Source organism: Bison bison, unplaced genomic scaffold, assembly GCF_000754665.1.
Source record: "Bison bison bison isolate TAMUID 2011002044 unplaced genomic scaffold, Bison_UMD1.0 scf7180017864452, whole genome shotgun sequence".
Lineage (NCBI taxonomy): Eukaryota > Metazoa > Chordata > Mammalia > Artiodactyla > Bovidae > Bison > Bison bison.
This window is the reverse complement of record NW_011495014.1, coordinates 2,142,590-2,150,182: the sequence shown is the minus strand read 5'-3', so window position 1 is coordinate 2,150,182 and position 7,593 is coordinate 2,142,590.

Here is a 7,593-nt window from a genome sequence, read left to right as displayed (position 1 = left end):
ATTTCTCAAGAGGCAGGTCAGGTGGTCTGGGATTCCCATCTCTTTTAGAATTTTCCACAGTTTATTGTGGTCCACACAGTCAAAGGCTTTGGCATAGTCAGTAAAGCAGAAATAGATGTTTTTCTGGAACTCTCTTGCTTTATCCATGATCCAGCAGATGTTGGCAATTTGATCTCTGGTTCCTCTGCCTTTTCTAAAACCAGCTTGAACATCTGGAAGTTCACGGTTCATGTACTGCTTAAGCCTGGCTTGGAGAATTTTGAGCATTACTTTACTAGCGTGTGAGATGAGTGTAACTGTGCGGTAGTTTGAACATTCTTTGGCATTGCCTTTCTTTGGGATTGGAATGAAAACTGACCTTTTCTAGTCCTGTGGCCACTGCTGAGTTTTCCAAATTTGCTGGCATATTGAGTGCAGCACTTTCACAGTATCATCTTTCAGGATTTGAAAGAGCTCAACTGGAATTCCGTCACCTCCGCTAGCTTTGTTCGTAGTGATGCTTTCTAAGGCCCACTTGACTTCACATTCCTGGATGTCTGGCTCTAGGTCAGTTTTCACACCATGGTGATTATCTGGGTCATGAAGATCTTTTTTGTACAGTTCTTCTGTATATTCTTGCCACCTCTTCTTCATATCTTCTGCTTCTGTTAGGTCCATACCATTTCTGTCCTTTATCAAGCCCATCTTTGCACGAAATGTTCCCTTGTTATCTCTAATTTTCTTGAAGAGATCTCTAGTCTTTCCCATTCTGTTGTTTTCCTCTATTTCTTTGCACTGATCACTGAGGAAGGCTTTTTGTTTATCTCTTCTTGCTATTCTTTGGAAGTCTGCATTCAGATACTTATATCTTTCCTTTTCTCCTTTGCTTTTTGCTTCTCTTGTTTTCACAGCTATTTGTAAGGCCTCCTCAGACAGCCATTCTGCTTTTTTCCAAAAAGAATGAAGGGATGGACACAAACCAAAAACAATACCCAGTTGTGGATGTGACTGGTGATAGAAGCAAGGTCCAATGCTGTAAAGAGCAATATTGCATAGGAACCTGGAATGTCAGGTCCATGAATCAAGGCAAATTGGAAGTGGTCAAACAGGAGATGGCAAGAGTGAATGTCGACATTCTAGGAATCAGAGAACTAAAATGGACGGAATGGGTGAATATAACTCCGATGACCATTATATCTACTACTGTGAGCAGGAATCCCTTAGAAGAAATGGAGTAGCCATCATGGTCAACAAAAGAGTCCAAAATGCAGTACTTGGATGCGATCTCAAAAACGACAGAATGATCTCTGTTTGTTTCCAAGGCAAACCATTCAATATCACAGTAATCCAAGTCTATGCCCCAACCAGTAATGCTGAAGAAGCTGAAGTTGAATGGTTCTATGAAGACCTACAAGACCTTTTAGAACTAACACCCAAAAAAGATGTCCTTTTCATTATAGGGGACTGGAATGCAAAAGTAGGGAGTCAAGAAACACCTGGAGTAACAAGCAAATTTGGCCTTGGAATATGGAATGAAACAGGGCAAAGACTAATAGAGTTTTGCCAAGAAAATGCACTGGTCATAGCAAACACCCTCTTCCAACAACACAAGAGAAGACTCTGCACATGGACATCACCAGATGGTCAGCACTGAAATATTTTTCTTATATCCCCAAATAAAAATTATTTGAAAAAGAAAAATAACAATAGAACATGTATTCTATTAATAGAAGAAATCATAAAAACATGTTAATTTAAGTTATTTCAGGAATTTACATGTCTGACTTTGAGCAGAGAATCTTGCAAAGTATTTTCACCTTTGATACCAATCTTTAGTAGAAGTTACTACTAATTACATGGCACCACCTGACCTGCCTTTTGAGAAACCTATAGGCAGGTCAGGAAGCAACAGTTAGAACTGGACATAGAACAACAGACTGGTTCCATATAGGAAAAGGAGTATGTCAAGGCTGTATATTGTTACCCTGTTTATTTAACTTATATGCAGAGTACATCAGGAGAAAGACTGGACTGGAAGAAGCACAAGCTGGAATCACGATTGCTGGGAGAAATATCAGTAACATCAGATATGCAGATGACACCATCCTTATTGCAGAAAGTGAAGAAGAACTAAAGAGCCTCTTGATGAAGGTGACAGAGGACAGTGAAAAAGTTGGCTTGAAGTTCAACATTCAGAAAACTAAGATCATGGCATCCGGTCCCATCACTTCATGGCAAATAGATGGGGAAATGGTGGAAACAGTGTCAGACTTCATTTTTCTGGGCTCCAAAATCACTGCAGATGGTGATTGCAGCCATGCAATTAAAAGACACTTACTCCTTGGAAGGAAAGTTATGACCAACCTAGACAGCATATTGAAAAGCAGAGACAGTACTTTGTCAACAAAGGTCTGTCTAGTCAGGGCTATTGTTTTTCCAGTGGTCATGTATGGATGTGAGAGTTGGACTATAAAGAAAGCTGAGCACCAAAGAACTGATGTTTCTGAGCTATGGTGTTGGAGAAGACTCTTGAGAGTCCCTTGGACTGGGAGGAGATCCAACCAGTCTGTCCTAAAGGAAATCAGTCCTGAATATTCATTGGAAGGACCGATGCTGAAGCTGAAACTCCAGTACTTTGGCCACCTCATGTGAAGAGTTGACTCCCTTGAAAAGACTCTGATGCTGGGAAAGATTGAGGGCAGGAGCTGAAGGGGACAACAGAGGATGAGATGGTTGGATGGCATCACTGACTCAATGGACGTGGGTTTGGGTGGACTCCGGGAGTTGGTGATGGACAGGGAGGTCTGGCATGCTGTGGTTCATGGGGTTGCAAAGAGTCGGACATGACTGAGGACTGAACTGAACTGAGTCTGGTAATAAAGATATAATAAAGGAGCAGTAATTAAACATATTCCTCTGACTCTGTTTTATGTCTTCTCTGAAAATTCTAACACTTCAAGTTTGTCCCAGTTAATACAGAAATTCTCCAGGACAATATATTCTCCTCAATAGTTAGTAGTTTCTCAGCTTTCTGCATTTGTTCTGCTATAAAGCTGTCACAAGCACCCATGCCCTAGCAAAGCTTCCAAAGCTGCCAGAAGCAATGCAGTCAAATCCCTCTTCATATTACTTCTCTACTACATGAAAATCCCCTGATTCAGTTCAGGCTTTAAAAATCCCTGATCCTCTTGGGTATTTTGCAGTCCCAGGACAAATATTGCTTTAGGGGTCATGCATAGACCCCTGAAACAATACTGTCTTTAATTTATGTAGCCCTTAAGAATATATAGTATGCTTTCACAGAGACTGGCTCACTATATTTATGAAAAACATCAAAAGCACAGAATTGCATTGCTGAATATCATTCTTTCCATCTCTGAACTGAATATAGTCACACAGTCATGTCTGAATCTTTGCAATCCCATGGACTGTGTAGCCCTCCAGGCTCCTCTGTCCATGGAATTCTCTAGGCAAAAGGAGTGGGTTGCCATTTCCTTCTTCAGGGGATCTTCATCTCATATAAGCAAAAGGTCCTTTGCAGCTATAGTCAGTCTCAGGATACACACTTAGTAAGTGAGAGAGCTAGAACTCAAATCAACTGCCGAGTTCAAGATTGTTCATTATGCTCTTTCTATAAAAATATTGTCCAATATAGCCACAAGCATCAAATTCTATGTATTATTTAAGGAGCATTGTGATTATGCATATTTTATAAACTGGTGCTGATAATCAGTTCCTAAGAGGAGACAGAAAATGTTATAATCATTATTTTAAAAATATGATCTTTTCATTGAAAAGTTTTATATTTCACTTGTATTAAAAAAGATATTCAGTTTCAGGTATTTTTTAAATGCAAAATAAATGCTTTGAAGAGAGGCTGTTTTGAATATTCAGCTCTGTAGCATCAACCAAATTGCTGACATAAGTATTAAAAATAATTAATAACATCAAAATATTACCAATTAAATAGAAATTCTCAAATGGCATCTTTTATGTTAGCAATGAAAACATCAAAATATACATGAATCATCAGGAGTAATATCTAAGGAAAATGAGTAATGTAAAACATGGTTCCATTAAATTTGAATTCAATACAATTATATACAAATAAATGGCTACTAGATGGAATAATTAAATGTTTTTAATTGAAATATTTCTGTAGGAAACATTGTTTCCTTTGTTACTTAAAGTAAAAGCATTTTCTCTTCAGGATTCACAGGAGAAAAGTAACAAAACCATACCAGCTACAGATCTTTGCCATAGGACTAATAATTTAGATAATATATCACTTTTTATTTTTTAAAACATAGAAGAAAAATAATCCGTTGACTCTTAATTCATTTTTAATTTAAAAAATAGTAACAATACATAAAAATTTAAAAGTTAGCCAAATGTTCAAAGATGAAACACTTAATGGAGACCCTCATGAAATAACTTTGCTCTCCCTTTACTCTGTACTTGCTCTGCTCAAAGGATTCTTTTGTTCTTTACTTTAAAGCTGTTTCAAAATGCTACTGCTTTCATAGAATCAGACAGAGTACTGACTATTTGTAATGGTGGTGGACCTGTAGAGACTTTGGTCATTATATACCTATTTGTCCTGATGTATACTTGACTCCTTATAGCAAGAAATACCCTTCTTTTTCAGTTCACCTGAGGATAGTAGATAGCTTCTGAGGTAGAGCATGTGACTGTGGCCAAAAAAGAGCATGGTTGTCCCATGTCACAGAAACTGGCTAGTGGTAGGCATATGACTGCCTCCTCAGGCCAATCAGAATGGTGCATGTTCTGTACCCTTGTATTTTCAACCCAAATTCAAATTTGTAAAGTCTCATTTGACTCTCCTGTTTTTCACCTTTTCTCCAGCTGCTACTCCAAGAGATGAGCTGGGGTCATTGATGTGACCTTTAGCCTGGACTTTTTTATCAAGATGATTTTCCTCTGGAGTACAGACTCTTGTTCCATAGTGGGTTTGATTTCATGTCCAGTTCAATTATTTCCAGTTCAGAAATACTCCTCAGCAGGAATCCTCACACACAAAATGTTCTGATGCATATAATTGGATAAAGTGGCAAATAATGAGAAGTGAAATATGTATGATGGCAGCCTTTTCTCCCTGACCCTCTGAATTTTTTTCCAACCAAAAAATGAATAATTGGTACAATTAAAGCTGGTATGAAGCTTACTGATATTTTTAAACCACATTTTAATCCTTCATTTTTCTTTACTGGTATCTTCTAGTTTATTGGTTTTTAATATGTTTTTACTTTCTCTTTTAGTTCAAATTAATGTGTAATACTAATGATTATTTTACTTAAAATATATGTGTTTTTTACACTGTCACTAGTTCATTCATATTTCCATAAAAAAATAAAGACCAATTATGATTTGTTGTATATTTGGACAGATCTCTAAAACAAATAATTTTACCTTCTGTTTATAAATTATGTGGGATAAGTTAATATGAGGTTGTCTGGTAATTTTAAAAAAGAATATTTCATGCTTGGGTCAGTGATAAGAGCTGCCAACACCATAGCTTTTCTGAAATCTCAAATAATTACTACATTACATTCCTACTTAGAAACTGGTAACTTTCCAGAGAGGTAGTGGGAACTAACATCCATGTCATACGAGAGGAGGAACCATGACCTGCCTTTAATAATCATGGCTATATTGTTTGTTACAGGAACCTATTTAAACTACCCTAAAGAAAACAGTATATTTGTTCATGTCACCGTGATCAAATATAATAATTAACATACCATTCACTATAAACTAGGCAGGATTCTAAGTGCTTTATATGCTTTACTTCATTTTATCTTTACAAATATCCCTGTGGCCTAGGTGTTATTAGCATTATTATAATCACTCTCCTTTTAGTTTTGAAGAATTCAATTCACACATATATTAGCTAATGTGAACAGGACACAAGAGCTAAAAAGCAGCAGAGCTGGGATGTGATCTCATGCAGCTCAGTCGCAGAGGCCGTGCACTGACTTCCCAGTCTAGAGTGACTCATGCTCCTGCTGCCGAGGTAGTTCCCAGAAATGGAAATGCAGTGGGAACTGCAAACACAGACTTGACAGCAAGACTTTCTTGGTTCATCCAACTCTGTCAGTTTTAGATAAGGGATAGTAATGAAGATAATATTTCCCCCATAGAGGTCCAAATTGTATCAGTGGAATCTGGCATTGTCTCCTGAATACTGACAAGTTGTGTACCTATGTATAAATTAATTTAAGCCATTTTTAATCTATCGATATATGATATTGTGAGTCCTTCTTTGATTAGTAACATCTTACTGATTCCCCTTTTAATTAATGAGTCGAACAAAATATTTGGCATATATGCCTTTTATATGTATGAGAATCATGGTTTTACTCTTTTTGGAAAATCATCCTTTACCTGTCAGTTGATCTATCTCCGTATATATTTACGAGTTTGTATATTTATAAAAAATATCCCCAAATCTTTGGGCAAAATTATGTTCTATGAAGATTGGCAAATATGCCATGTCACTTCACACATCACTGCTAAATATATGTACTTATACTCCACTGAAAAGGAGAAATATGGGTTAAATAGGGCCTAACCAGCCTACACTTAAAAACTCTGCAACAGTCAAAATAATACAATAAAACATCACAATAAAAACAAAAGCACATTCTCCTTTGTCTATGTGAAATATGAAAAGGATAAGCAAAGAGATAGCTTGCTTGGTTGGTGGCCCAAGGAAAGAGCACTATTATAGCATAACTTACATCCAACAGCTAAAGAATAATTCATCACTTTCAATATTATGTTCTACTTAAACAGTACATACTATAATTCTGAATTTAACTGCAATAATCAGGGTAATTTGCATTTAGATCAGTATCACTTGTTTAAAAATATAAATATATTTAACCGCTCGAGAAACCATCAATATCATCTTTATACTCTGTGAGCAAACACAGGATGAGAATTTCTTATTTGTGAGAACTTTGGCAGAAACTTGGAAAAGGTAACCAAAGCTTAATTAGCTCCATTTGTTTAGAGGTGACATGGATCAAAGATGGCAAGTGAACTTCACTGAATGGTGACAATGTGCGATTTTTTGTCTTATCCCTCTGGGTACTGTGGTCCTCCAAGAGCTATATTAGTGGAACTATGCCTTCTTCAGACCTCCAGAGGCTCAAGGATTCTCATTCTTCTGGGGAACTTAGTCATTCTTATACCAAACCTATTAAAATTTATCTGTATATGAGTGGACTTGAGTCACAGTTATCTTTCCAAATGTTACTTTTGTAAAAATTTAATTATATGTATACACATATATATAATTAAATATATATATCTTGATTTTTATATCAAGATATTTATATATATATAAATACATATATTTTATATATATATCTTGATTTTTTAAAAACAATTTTTAATCAAATTTTTTTTTTAATCTCAGGACTTTTCATGACAGAGTTGTGAAATAGCTTCAAAACAATGAAAGACATAGCACCCCCATGGAATCTGATAACACTGAAGGGTTTGCTAGACTTTTAGTTTTCAGTGGCCCATTGTAAGTCTTTGATAATTTTTATTGAAAAAAACCTAAGTAGATATATAAAGGAATAG